The sequence below is a fragment of the Tiliqua scincoides genome, chromosome 3 (genome assembly GCF_035046505.1).
Source record: "Tiliqua scincoides isolate rTilSci1 chromosome 3, rTilSci1.hap2, whole genome shotgun sequence".
Classification (NCBI taxonomy): Eukaryota; Metazoa; Chordata; class Lepidosauria; order Squamata; family Scincidae; genus Tiliqua; species Tiliqua scincoides.
Genome location: NC_089823.1, coordinates 4337591 through 4352321, shown reverse-complemented (window position 1 = coordinate 4352321; position 14731 = coordinate 4337591). Strand labels below are relative to the sequence as shown.

Below are 14731 nucleotides of genomic sequence, written 5' to 3'. Positions count from 1 at the left end.
AATCCCAAAATGCCACCACTATTTCTAGGAGCTTGGAGCAACAGGAATAAGAGGACGATGACACAGGTGTCCCAAGCAAGGATGCCAAGGTACAGCCTGTACTGTACTTATTAATACTTCAGTGTAGCCCAAATGGCAGTGGCTTCACTGCCCATGCAGACCTTAGACCTGTCACCCCCCACCCCAAACTTTCTGAAAGAAGAACCCCAGGCAGGTCAAGAAGCAGGCAAGAGAGCAGGGTGAATACAAGAAAAACTACAGCTGTCTCATCTCCACACCAGTGGCTTCATCTGCATAAGGGGTCAAAGCACCTTCTGGGTTCCAATAAGAACATAAGAACAGCCCCCCGGGATCAGGCCATAGGCCCATCTAGTCCAGCTTCCTGTATCTCACAGCGGCCCACCAAATGCCCCAGGGAGTACACCAGACAACAAGTCCTGCAAGGCCTCCTGGGAATTGTAGTTTAAGAACATAAGAACAGCCCCCCGGGATCAGGCCATAGGCCCATCTAGTCCAGCTTCCTGTATCTCACAGCGGCCCACCAAATGCCCCAGGGAGCACACCAGATAAAAAGAGACCTCATCCTGGTGCCCTCCCCTGCATCTGACATAGCCCATTTCTAAGATCAGGAGGTTGCATAGACACATCGTGGCTTGTAACCCATAATGGATTTTTCCTCCAGAAACTTGTCCAATCCCCTTTTAAAGGCATCCAGGCCAGATGCCATCACCACATCCTGTGGCAAGGAGTTCCACAGACCAACCACACGCTGAGTAAAGAAATATTTTCTTTTGTCTGTCCTAACCCTCCCAACACTCAATTTTAGTGGATGTCCCCTGGTTCTGGTGTTATGTGAGAGTGTAAAGAGCATCTCTCTATCCACTCTATCCTTCCCGCGCATAATTTTGTATGTCTCAATCATGTCCCCCCTCAAGCGTCTCTTTTCTAGGCTGAAGAGGCCTAAATGCCGTAGCCTTTCCTCATAAGGAAGGTGCCCCAGCCCAGTAATCATCTTAGTCGCTCTCTTTTGCACCTTTTCCATTTCCACTATGTCTTTTTTGAGATGCGGCGACCAGAACTGGACACAATACTCCAGGTGTGGCCTTACCATAGATTTGTACAACGGCATTATAATATTAGCCGTTTTGTTCTCAATACCTTTTCTAATGATTCCAAGCATAGATTTGGCCTTCACTGCAATGCTTACTTGCATGTTCAGTATTCTTCTACCCAAGCACAAGGGTAAGAAGCAGGGTTGGCTGAGAAGTTCTCAGGAGTCTGCATAAGTTCTTTCATTCAAGGTGGCAACAGATCCTGGCCTTGAATAGGCCCTCAGTTTGGCTGTACTTGTCATAAGAGGCGACTAAACAGCCACCGGGTAGATGGGACTCGTCAGCCTGGAAAGGCAGCTCATCTGAGAGAAGGAAAACTCTGATCCCAAACCTCCACTGCCTTGTGGCTACATCCAGTTGTGGAAAAGGCTTCAGGAGTCAACCTCCAGGCAAAATCTGGAGCCGGAGTCCCTGAGGCAGTTCATGGCTGAACATAGTCACGTTCTGGCAACTCCTGCGACGCCGCTGGAACCAACCATATTGGCCTCTGCCTTTCCATTGGACCATTTCAGCGACGTGGAGAGGGGGGATTTGCTGCATGGGTAACAGCCTATCCTCCATATCTACTTTACCCAGGCTTCGCGCACTGGAGAGGACACTCTGTTCCAGAACACTATTCAGAGTGCGATACCATAGTCTTCCGAGACTGAAGGATGCCAACATAAGGCATGCAGAAACCAGACAGAAAAGCTATTCCTAATATGGCGACAAATTTGTAAGCACAGCTTCACCTGCTTAACTACACCTTCTCAAACCAGTATTAAGGCAGAGGGGTAGAGCCATGAAAACAGTTGGCAACAGCACATCCCACTCCTATGCACCTTCATTCAGAAGTAAGCCCCGATGAGTTTAATGGGAGTTACAGAATTAAATTAGGGCTGCAAGTACATTTATTATGAAGTATTACTTTTTACAGCATACCCAAAAGTGCAGTCATAGCCATGGGGATTCCTGAAACCCTTCCCCTGAATCAGGCAGCTAATCACTAATCTCAAATTAGGGAGGAGCAGCCCAAGCACAAATCACATCTTGATAGCTATCAAAAAACAATTTCATTGCACAAGCCTAAGAAAGCAAAGGAAAGCAGGCTTCACAACCAACCAAAGGGGAATCTGGGCATCCAGTACTTGAAAGCCTGAAGCATGACTCATTGCTGAACAGAACTCAAAAGGGTATGCGAACATGCCGTTGAAATGACAAGTCCGCAGTGTAAATGAAGCAGAGACAAATCTGCTCATAGATCTCCCACGTCTCAAATGCTAAAGAGAAAAAAGGGGAAGCTTACTCAGATGAGGTTGCAAAGCATGGCCCAGTTTAAAACAGGAACCAGGAGTTTTGCATGGAGTTTAGGCCTTTGGCGATAAATCGGTGGCAGAAAGTCAACTATATCCAATTCAAAAGCAAATGTGAAAACTTTGGTTTGGAAAACTCGATTTCCTGATAGAGAGAGAGATGTGCTCTGCAGTGGAGAGGGCTTGTCAGGCATTAACCTGTTGGGGAGATAAAACATCTCTCAGGTGTTTGGATGACGTTTTGTACCTGCAATTTTTAAGGGATAATTGAAAAGACAAAATAGCTGATCTTCAGTGCCAATATAAATGCAATTCCTTTGTAGAAAGTCAGGGAATTAGAAGAGACTAAGAGCACAATCCAGAGGTGCCCTTGGGCCGATGCAAGTCCCTTGCACCAGCCCAATGTCGCGAAAGTGCCGTAAAGCACTTTTGTGCCAACATACGGGGAAATAGGCTGGCACACAGACACGTGCCAACTTCCCTCCCTGATGCGGGACCTGGGGACAGGTGAGTGGCATTGGCTGAGCTTGGCCAGTGCAGGGGTTGGGGGGGGGAGCGTGGGGAGGGCATGGAGGAGGCAGGAGGGAGGCTTTCAGGTTGGGGGCAGGTGGGGAGTGGAAGGTGGGACAGTTATCCTAGCCCCGTTCCTACGGCAGTCCCAGGCTGCTTGGATTTGCGCCACCTCTTTAGGTAGCGCATATTCAAAAACCCTCACTGGGGTTGCTGTGGCTCTTCCCAGCATAAGGGGAAAAGCCTCCCTACCTGTTCCAGTGCAAGTTAGGACTGGGCTGCCCAAGTATACTCCAGATGCCAGATTCACTTGCTAGCTTCTCCAGTAAAAAATATGCCTATTTAGGTCGAGAAAAGAGCCCTGCCTGGGACCTTGGAAAGAGGCTGCAAATCAGAGTAGAGAGTGTTGGGCCAGATGAATCACCGGTCTGACAGCATGACAGTTGCATATTGCTTTCCAAGCCCTGTTGACGCAATTAAAAATAGCATTGGCTTTAGGTGCCGCAGCAACACGGTGGCACCCCTTATGTTTGCTGTTTGCTCTCTTAGGCCACTATCATGTCAATTTTCCATCTTCAGATTACTCTGAACATAAGAACATAAGAACAGCCCCCCGGGATCAGGCCATAGGCCCATCTAGTCCAGCTTCCTGTATCTCATAGCGGCCCACCAAATGCCCCAGGGAGCACAGCAGATAACAAGAGACCTCATCCTGGTGCCCTCCCCTACATCTGGCATTCTGACTTAACCCATTTCTAAAATCAGGAGGTTGCGCATACACATCATGGCTTGTACCCCATAATGGATTTTTCCTCCAGAAACTTGTCCAATCCCCTTTTAAAGGCGTCTAGGCTAGACGCCAGCACCACATCCTGTGGCAAGGAGTTCCACAGACCGACCACACGCTGAGTAAAGAAATATTTTCTTCTGTCTGTCCTAACCCGCCCAACACTCAATTTTAGTGGATGTCCCCTGGTTCTGGTATTATGTGAGAGTGTAAAGAGCATCTCCCTATCCACTCTGTCCATTCCCTGCATAATTTTGTATGTCTCAATCATGTCCCCCCTCAGGCGTCTCTTTTCTAGGCTGAAGAGGCCCTGCATTTGATTGTTCTTGTCAAAACTGTTTTTCATTGATTTTTCATTTAAATATATTCATTTTTAAAAATTCATTCTATTTTCTAATGGAGCGTTTCTCAACCAGTGGTACTCATACCACCAATGGCATGTGTGGGAACCCCAGACCTCCACTGCCTGGTAGTGAGACCAGCAATGCAAAGTAACAAACAGCAGTGGGAGGCTCGGTTTGGGGGGCAGAGCTCCAGTGTGCACTTTTTGCACGCTCAAAAAAGCCCTCCACCCTGAGTCTCTTACTGGTGTTTGTTGCATTGCATCTGGCCTCCCAATTCGGAAGTAACTGATAATGACATCATCGCCAGTTATGTCCAATGATGAACAGGTAAATAGGTGGGGAGTGCGAGGGATGCCCAGGTATGCGCTGTACTGTAATCTGGAGGTGAGGCAACTGAGTTCTAAACTGTGATCTGTGATTGGGTGAATATGATTGGATCTGAATCGATCCTCTGCCCCAAGCCACTCTCTGTAAATGCCTTTTCTGGGGCTTGTCTGTGTGGCGCTGCACTTTTGAGAAGTCTGGAAAACTAAGCAAGGCTCAGTGGAGCCTTTCTCCGATTTTATTTTTTATGTATTGTACAGCAGCTTGACCTGATCCCTTTGTGGCTTTTTTTGCACGTTTTATGCCATTCTAGTATGCAAAGTATACTATGATTTAAAAGTATACATAGTATACTATGATTAAAAAAAAAAAATTCTGCTTGTCTCTGTGGTACTGTGCTTTGAGAAGCTTGGAAAACCAATGAATATGTAAGTATATATGTTTGGTAACCACCAGCCAGACCAGAAGCCAGAGGCTTTTCTACCTGGTGAGGAGAAAGCAAGGAACAGACAGGCCTAATCTTCCCCTAAGTTTGGTAAAGGTCTAAAAAGATACAGAATCCACAGTTAAAATGCTTATTGTGATTTGCTGTGCTTTTTGTACAATTTTTGAATAAAAATTTGGATAAAAACATATACCATCATGATTTGCTACTTTAATCAAGAAATTTTGGAAAAAATATCACCATTAAAAAAGAAACACACTCCTACCAATAGGTGGACCACATAAAGTAGTACAGTGGGAGACAAACATTGAGAAATGCTGCTCTAATATGCTTGCAATTCATAGTTTATATTGTCCGTGAATATGATAAAATGCTCACATTCATCCAGGTTGACGACACCTGTTATTGAATCACAGTGGATCTATCACCCTCCACAATGCCCTTTTTTCCAATTCAAGGAGGCTTCTGATAACACATCTGATCAATTTTATGTCTGGATATCTGAATATTTTGATGTTTCTCTAATCATTTCAGTGTAAGGGTTTCGAAAATGCAGAAAAAGGTTTTGACGATACAAAAAAAACTAATATTACCATTGGAATCTCCTCTACTGAATTGTATTAGAAATATTTAAAATTCAACCGAAGCCATTTTTCTGTTACACGGCGATAATTAACTTTACATCTCAGTCTTAAGCTGCACATCAAACTTCCTGTAGTCTCCCATTGATCCTGCATCAATTATTGTACCCATCAGGAGTGATATTGACATACCTAAGAACCCTAGTAATAGGAGTTGACCTCACAGAAACTCCCTACAACAAATATTGAAAAGAACACTTTACAAAGGGCTGTGCAAAAAGTATTAAGCACAAACTGGGGCAGTTATTTTGCGTATCCTTTGTTGACTGTGTAGATGCAGTTCTCTTGACTAGGTCAGAGCCTGCTGTCACTCTTTTTTTTATGAAGACTGCATTTGCCAGGAAGCTGTGAATCCCAGTTTTGAAAACCAAGTGGGGAGGCGGACACGTTATCCTGGGCTCTATTTTAAGAGCACAGAATCATGTCACTAGACAAACAAATACACAGCCCTAAGCCAGACCCTCTCGTATTACAAAGCTGTCCATGCTAAGGCTGGTAAATGGCACCTCTGCAGAAATCCTTGTGTGTACAACCACAGACCAAAAAGCAAAAACAAAGGTTCAGGATTTTACTCTGAGATTTGGAATCACCTGTACAATCTCCCCCTTGAGATCAAGAAAGATTAAGATTTAATAAAGCAGAGAGAGACCTTAAAGTGTTGAGAGCACCTATCAGAAGAGCGCATGAAAAATTGAATCTCACTTACTTATGAGCTCATTACGTGGAACTCCTCATCAAACTACAAACTGCTTCTTTGGCAAGGAGCTGCTGCCCCTTGAATTAAACTTGTAGAAATCAAAGAGGAAAAGACAAAAAAGGAGCAAAGGGTCTAACATCCTGCTTTGGACTACTCCCATTTTTCAACAGAAAGGGTTGTACCAGTTTGGCCACTGAGGTCCACGGAATGGAGGTGAACTGGGTTTCATGAAGGCTGCTCCAGATGTTATCTGTTCCAACACCATGAGCACTTCTGCATAAGAAAAATCTACCATCATGCAAGCCTCTTTTTTCCTGGTGCAGTCATGCAAGCTACTCAACACTCGGTGCACAGAGGATGAAAAGCCACAGAAATGAACATAAGAACAGCCCCAGTGGATCAGGCCATAGGCCCATCTAGTCCAGCTTCCTGTATCTCACAGCGGCCCACCCAATGCCCCAGGGAGCACCCCAGATAACAAGAGACCTGCAAGGCTTCCTGGGAATTATAGTTAAGAACATAAGAACAGCCCCACTGGATCAGGCCATAGGCCCATCTAGTCCAGCTTCCTGTATCTCACAGCGGCCCACCCAATGCCCCAGGGAGCACACCAGATAATGAGACCTGCATCCTGGTGCCTCCCTTGCATCTGGCATTCTGACATAGCCCATTTCTAAAATCAGGAGGACGCCACTTCCAGGCATCAAAAGTGAGCCACATGGGGTTTTCGCCCATCTCCCTATGAGAAGGTGCTGTCAGCATAGACACGCCATGCTACTGGTGGCAACCACGGGCTACTGAAGTCCAAGGGTCTGCCTCTCTTACCTGGAATCATCTGGAATCTTTATCCTCACCATATTATCAGTTGACTGACTGAATGTTCCATTATGTCAAGACTGCCACTGTGTAGGCGACACCTGGCCTTTCCAGCTGCAGTGCCTGCAATTACTTGTCTTTGTTTCTGCTTCATTTATGTATACCCCACCTTTTTTTCCATCATGGCACTCACAGCAAAAGACCTGGGATTCCCCAGCAGTCAGAATCCTAGAAGGGATTAGCTTCAGCAAGTTGGCTGCATTATTCTTTTTTCTTTTCTTTTTTTTTTTTGGGGGGGGGGAGAGAGAGAGAAAGAGAGAGAGTTGTAGCATAATCTCCTGGTGCTCCAGGATAAAAGCCAAAGAGAAGAACTGTTCGGGGGATCACTCATTTACCTTTCCTGACATTATAACCTAACAATTTTCAGCTGTGAAGCTATCAAATTAACAGGCAGGTACAATTAGCCAAAACAGCAAACTTGTTGAGGATTGAAGTGTCTTTTTTCTTTGTCCAATTAAGTTTACACCTTAAAAAGATGCATTTGACTTGTCAAATGCCCAGCCCTGTTTTCACCCCCAAGTACGTAGTTTAAAATATGCATTATATAAAGATTCATGGAATATGTTTGGCCGGAGACATATTCTGTAAGTTCTGGGTGTAGCTGCAGAGCAGTGACAGGAAGGTGCAGTTTTCAGAGGAGATGCAGTAGTTCCAGGAGAGATGGTCAAAAATTCCTCTGCAACCCCCACCTCCAGCTGGGGTTCCTTTTTCCAGTTCTCTCACTTAACATTGAGTTTGGCCTTTAAAAGCAAGCAGGTATAGAGGAGAGCAGGGCTTCGCAGCCCCCTAATCCAGGGATCCTGGGAAACATGCAATGTGCCATGCAGAGGTGAGAAAATGTACCCCTTTCAAAATTTCCTCTCCTCAACAACTGCAGGGGCCCTATTTTCATCCCCCATTAAATGCAGACAAATTAGGTTTGCTACTGACTTGTCCCGTGGCAGGCTGCTTAAGGAAAAATTCACCTATGCATTTTTGTAGTATATACAACTTGTCGCAGATACAACTTTTGTAGTTAGACAACTGGTGCTTTTCACAGGCCAACACACATCTTACTATCTTAAAAGTGAATCTTACTCCTGGGTACTTTTGGGGTGCCAATTCCAAAAATGGCATCAGTTTTGCCCTATCAAATCTCAATTTAGAGATAAGGAAGAGCCTAGTTAGTGAATGGTTCAAGTAGCTTCCTCATGAGGAAGCCTGCACCATGGCTTAGCTTGGCTTGTTCTGGTTGCGATTGGGAAGCCACACACACCCCAATAATTCCTCAACTAAAGCATCTTCTTCAAGGTATCCTAGCAGTGTTAACAAATGAGAGCTTGCCTAAAGATTTAAAACCCTAATCTAGGGGAAAATATTTTTCATGCAAATAGTGCTACACTTAGTTTTAATTCCAAATTCCAAATGCATCTATATAAAGGAGCAGAATTGAAATTCGAAGCTACCTGCAGAGAGACTCTCAAAATAGCTACAAGTGCAGCATGAACTGTTTTCGCTTGCAATGAATTTTAAAGATATTTTTTAAAAGGAGTTCCCTTGTTATATCAGTCACATTAATGGTCCTTGAAAACCAGGATTGTCAAGAGCAGTGGCATAGCTAGAGGGGTGCCAAACACTAAGTTTTGCAGGGAGCCTCACAGCGGCTTGCAAGCGGAGGCCTCTGAATACCAGCTGCAGGGAAACAACAAAGGTAAAGGAAGGCGGTGGTTCTGCTGCTTGTAGGCTCCGTGGGGCAACTGGTGGTTGGCAACCTTCAGTCTCGAAAGACTATGGTAGAAGCCTACAACACCCGGTATTCCCAGGCGGTCTCCCATCCAAGTACCAACCAGGCCTGACCCTGCTTAGCTTCCGAGATCAGATGAGATCGGGAGATAGTGTTCAGTCTAGGGAGATGGTTGGCCATCTTCAGTCTCGAAAGACTATGGTATAAGCCTACAGCACCCGGTATTCCCAGGCGGTCTCCCATCCAAGTACTAACCAGGCCTGACCCTGCTTAGCTTCCAAGATCAGACGAGATTGGGCATGTGCAGGGTAACAGGGGCAACTGGTGGGCTGCTGAGGGAAGCATGGGGCTGGATGAGATGCAGCAGGGATTTTCTTATGTGAGGAAAGGTGCTCAGTGCAAGCACTTTCAATGTCACTTGGGCTCTCATCAGGTACTAAAAAGGTTCATAGGGTCAACAAATTAAGCCCAAAATATCTGAAACGAGGCTGGGGAAGAGGAAGAAAGAATATGTTCTCCAGTCGGCAGAGATCCATGATTTACAAAGCCAGAAGTGAACATGGATTGCAAAGTACAGGTAGATCTCTTTTCTACCTATAGAAGCAGTTGCAGTATATCAGCAAGGTTTTCTGACTCCAAGTGGCTTAAAAAAATTATCTGCTCTGGTTGGCATTATTTCAATTGCTTATCATTCAGCCTTAGTGTTCCTCATCTGTAAAATGGAAGTATTAATGGATCGCCTTTGGACAGGTATTTTGTGAATCTCTGCTGGCCAGTTTTGGAGATTTCTATTCGACTGTCTGGTCCACAGTTACTCAGCTGTAGACCTGAACTTGTATATTCAGGTTACCCCAGTGTATGGCTCATGAGCTCTGCCACATGCCAGCATTTTGAGCCTGGCTCTACCTTGTCCCGCCACAACTTGGAACCAGCCTCCAACTGGTGGACCTCAAGGTTTCAAGTTTTAAAGGAAACGTGCACCCCACAAACCTAATCTCTGCTCAGCCTGGAGCAAAGGAGCATAAGCACTCCTGAATATCCTAAAACAGCCAAACAGGAAGTAGAGCAGTGATGATCTCAGGATTCTTTGCTCTAAGCAAGGAAGACAGATTCACAAACCCTGGATCTGTAAACAAACTCTGGGGAAGCATCCATTCCCATTCGCTTGAAAACCAGCACCTCTGCAGAGGCCACATACAGAGTGAGAACAACTGTAGGTATCCGATTGTGGTGTTTACCTAGTGACACCAAATCCATAGTCAGCCATGCAGATTTTTCAATCATAGGACGGGGGCAAATGAGTCGGAGCAAATACTTCATTAGGTTACAAACAAACCATGCTGGAAAAACTCTCCAGGGACAAAGCAGAGAGATGAGAAATTCTGCATGCAGAGCAAACTCCAATAAATCAACCAACTTCTCAACCAGCGGTAACAACACCAGGGAAGCAGTGGGGCAAGCCAACCACCTCTGCACACAGCAGCCATCATCTCTCAGTGGCAGCAGTGCTCAAAGAAGTGCACCAACAAGGTGAGACTCAGGGAAGTGGTCATCGAAAAACAAAAACAGAGCTCCCGATGAACTTAGAAAATTGCAAATTATCTTGGTGGCTATGGGCCCCTGCAGGAAACTCTGTGTGAATGTAACTCAAGGAGGAGTCAAACAATGCCTCGCTCAACACATTCTCTCTACATGCGCCCCCTGCACCACCATCACCCCCACCACTTCCCACCCCAAGCAATCCCTTAGGGCACATTTGCCTTTCCTAATATGGATTCCTGGAATGGGGTTATGCAAAGGAGCTTCTTCACTCTTAATTAACATATAATTCACATGCGCTCAATTCTGAAGGCCATTTCGAAGATCACATCAATCTGAGACAAGCCAGCTGTAATTATATTTTTAAAAAATCTTGGCAGAAGCAGGTGAAGCTTGGTGAAGCAGGATGTTAGCAGCCTATTGAATCTCCTGGAAAACAAAGAGGGAGCAAAGCGTAGGGGGGGAAGCCATCTTCCCAAAGGAAAGATGTACAAGAGGAAAGAAAGTGGGGAAGGGGCTGAGCTCAGCAATGGCACTGACACACCTGCCTGGCATGCATAGGGCATCTGTTCAGTCCTTGGCATCTGGGGTGAAGGGATTCCAGGAGAACAGTGTAAAGGAAGACTTTTCCCTTAGTTCCTGAAAACCTCCTGGTGGGCCAAGTAAATAGTGCCAAAGGAGATAAGATCTTTGCCCAAAAGACAGAGCAGTTTCTATCAGAAATCAGAGGATTTCTCTGTGCCAAAGAGACAAAAATCTTAGGAAGATAAGAGCCTTGCAGCCATGAACTAAAGGTCCACGTACTCTAGCATTTAGTTTCCCACAGTGGTCAACCAGAAAAACTTGAGGGCAACAAGTCCTCTCACAGAGATGAGAACTTGAGTCAGGTGACACAATTCCAAGTTGCAAAAACATGTGTTTTTCCGCTGACTTGTGCAGACTCGAGTCACCTTCGTTGATGACGCCGGCACTGACTCCCCACTCATGCAGATTCAAGTCAGTCTGTGTCTGGGTGGGCTTGCTTACATTTTTTGTGGCATGAAAGACCTCGTGGGGACGTCATTCAGACTGGGAGAGTAGCAGGAAAGTTCCAGCCAGGAGGCAGGGAAAGGTTAATGTTTTGGTTTTGCATTGAGCAGGAGGGGGGGAGGTAGGAGTGGGCTCTCTTGTCTATCTCTGAAGGAGATGAAGTGAGAGGGGAAGGCAGGGGGAGGTGGTTCTTAGTGATCCAGGCTCCAGCATGGCTCATTGAATGATGGGCTACAGTGGGACTACTTCTGAGTACAGCTGCAAAGGATTGGGTCATACTAGTAAGCCTTCCAACTGCTGCACGTGACCCTCCTCCCTCTTACAGCTTCTGTCCCCACTCTCTCACAATCCGTCCAGCCTTGTTTACAGATGGGATGGGGACATCAGGGCAATATTAAATGAGAATACCCCTGCAGCAGCTCCACTTTTTTCCACTGAGCCGTGTCTGACACATGTATCAAAAAGACTCAGGACTCAAGTCTTTTAGAGTCCCCAAAATGCTCCAGGCTACTGGGAAAGACAACCCATTAGGGTTAGGATTCATTATCGAGTCAAGTTAAAGGGGGGAGGAGACTCGTGACTTGACTCGAGTCAAGCCGCTCAAGATTTTCCATATCTCCTACTGTGGCCCCCTGAAAGCTGGCTGGTATTCATGGCAAAAGTGCTTCTGAACAAAGAGGTTCTCCCAGCCATCACATTAACCTCCAGTGTCTAGCCAAAGTCTTTCCGACTCCTGTCAGTAAATTCCAAGACAAAGAATGCTAACTCGGCAGGAGGCACTTTTTCAAGTGATGCTCCTCTTATATTTAGCAGGGGACAGGAATTGTCCATCACAGCTCAGTGCCTTTTCTAGTGGCTGTTTGCTGGAGTTCTTCTGCATCTTTTTAAGACTGTGAGCCCTTTGGGGAACCATTTAATTATTTAATTTTGTCCGTAAACCGCTTTGTTAATTTTATTATTGAAAAATGGTACAGAAACACCATACTATTCATCATCATCATCAACAACAACAAAAATAGGCATTTAGGATAGGGTGATTTTTGAGTGAACTTGAAATGGCTTTCGAATGAACTAGAATTTTTCCCATTTAAATTAATGTAACAATTGTATGCATCTGGATTTTCATATAAGGGCTACTTTCAAGAACGAATTAGGTGCAGATTACAAGCATACAGAAACACCTGAGCTGACTAATGCCACTTTAAATCTCCTTTTTCCATCAATTTACTAACAAGGTGATAATAGCTGAAAAGTCAGGTTGTAAGAATTTAGCCTTGTGTATCTGTCCTTGAGGTAGATTATGTTTTGAACACCAACAAAAGGCTACAGCAAAAGGAAACAGCTTACAGCTTTGCAGTGAAGAAGAAGAAGAAAAAAGGAGCTGCCATTTTGCTCAACTGTCTTTGGAGCAAATGTTTTCTGCTCATAAAAGGAAGATTAATGGGGGCAGGAACACCGCAAACAGGTACTGCACAGAGAAGAGAGAAACTCCAGTCCAGAGGTCAACTTCCACCAATCACAGCTGTTGTATTCTGAAAGTATCCCCAGGGATGGAGGTGTTTCTAGACCTTAAAGAACAAAGATTAAATGCAATAAACACACCTACAAACTACGAGCCCCTCCCAAGATTAAAAACAATAGACTGAGAAGACTAAGGCCACAAAGGATGCAAAGAGACGCTTGGAATCTTGGAAGCATTGACAGATAGGGCTGCTTCACCTGGAGATCAATAAATTGTCCAATTTATGTGTTAGTCTACAAAAGAGGCACCTGAGGGGGGACATGATTGAGACATACAAAATTATGCATGGGAAGGATAGAGGGATGCTCTTTTCAATCTCACACAACACCAGAACCGGGGGAAATCCACTAAAATTGAGTGTTGGGAGAGTTAGGACAGACAAAAGAAAATATTTCTTTACTCAGCGTGTGGTCGGTCTGTGGAACTCCTTGCCTTGGTCTCTCCAGCTGTCAGTTTTGTTTTACTCTAGTACGATATCACGCTGGGAAATGCAAGAGAGGAATGCAGGCCAGAGGCAAGAACAACAGGAAAAGAAGGGAAAGTGTGGTCAGTCTGTGGAACCCCTTGCCGCAGGATGTGGTGACAGCATCTGGCCTGGATGCCTTTAAAAGGGGATTGGACAAGTTTCTGGTGGAAAAATCCATTACAGGTTACAAGCCATGATGTGTACGTGCAACCCCCTGATTTTAGAAATGGGCTATGCCAGATGCAAGGGAGGGCACCAGGATGCAGGTCTCTTGTCATCTGCTGTGCTCCCTGGGGCATTTGGTGGGCCACTGTGAGATACAGGAAGCTGGACTAGATGGGCCTATCGCCTGATCCAGTGGGGCTGTTCTTATGTTCTTAAATCACTTTGTGAACTTTTTTGTTGAAAAGTGCTTATTAATATTAATAACTCATCGCTATGTTCCACTGGAATTTGTGTTGTGCAAGAAATATGGAGTAACATCAGTAAAGAAATGGTGGGAGCACCTGCCTCAAAAGGCAAGAACATCTGAAGAGCCCTGCTGGATCAGGTCAAAGGCCCATCTAGTGCATCTTCCTGGATCTCACAGTGGCGCACTAACTGACTCAGAGAACACACAAGACAACAAGAGACCTGCATTCTGGTGTCCTCCCTTGCATCTGGCATGCTGAGGTAGCCTACTTCTAAAATCAGGAGGTTGCAGAAACCCATCATGGTTTGCAACCCGCAATGGACTTTTCCTCCAGAAGTCTGTCCAGTCTCCTTTTAAAGGCATCTAGGCCAGGCACTATCACCACATCCTGTGGCTTGGTGTTCCACAGACTAATTACATGCTGGGTAAAGAAATATTTTCTTTTGTCTGTCCTAACTCTCTCAGCACTCAATTTTAGTGGAAGTTCCCTGGTTCTGCTGATGTGTCAGAGGGAAAAGAACACCCCCTATCCATCCCCTGCATAATTTAAGATGGCAGAAAATGAGCAGGTCAAAACCTTGTGAGACTTCAGAATTCAGATAGATAAAAAATTGGAACACAATGTGTCAGATATAATTGTGGTTGGAAAGAAACAGGTGATGCTTACTGATGTGGCCATCCCAGATGATTAATCAAATTGAGGAGAAATAGTTGGAAGAGATCACAAAATACAGAGACCTGGAAATTGAAATACAGGGTGTACAGCAGGTATTCCTGGGGGTGGGCAGGCAGGGAGCAGGAGGCGAGGCCAGGATCCGGTGGTTATGCAGGATCCTAACCCCATTCCTGGGTGGCCCGGGATGCTTCGATTTGCAGCCAGCCCTGGGTGCTACGATTTGCACTACCTCTTGAAGTGGTGCAGATTCAAGTATCCCCATTGCGGCTGCTGTGGCTTTACCCGAGGTAAAAAGAAGCGATTCCCCTTGCCCCAGGCCAAGCCACTTTCAGCCCT

At 45.4% G+C, this 14731-nt stretch overlaps 1 protein-coding gene and 2 pseudogenes across 1 annotated transcript in view; all 3 read right to left on the bottom strand.

The window, feature by feature from the left end:
• Positions 1–14731, bottom strand: part of PAK1 (p21 (RAC1) activated kinase 1) — a 98408-nt gene that overhangs the window by 70419 nt on the left and 13258 nt on the right. The gene's annotated exons all lie outside the window — the stretch shown is intronic.
• LOC136647218 (5S ribosomal RNA) lies at positions 8806–8928 on the bottom strand (annotated as a pseudogene).
• On the bottom strand, positions 8958–9077 carry LOC136646875 (5S ribosomal RNA; annotated as a pseudogene).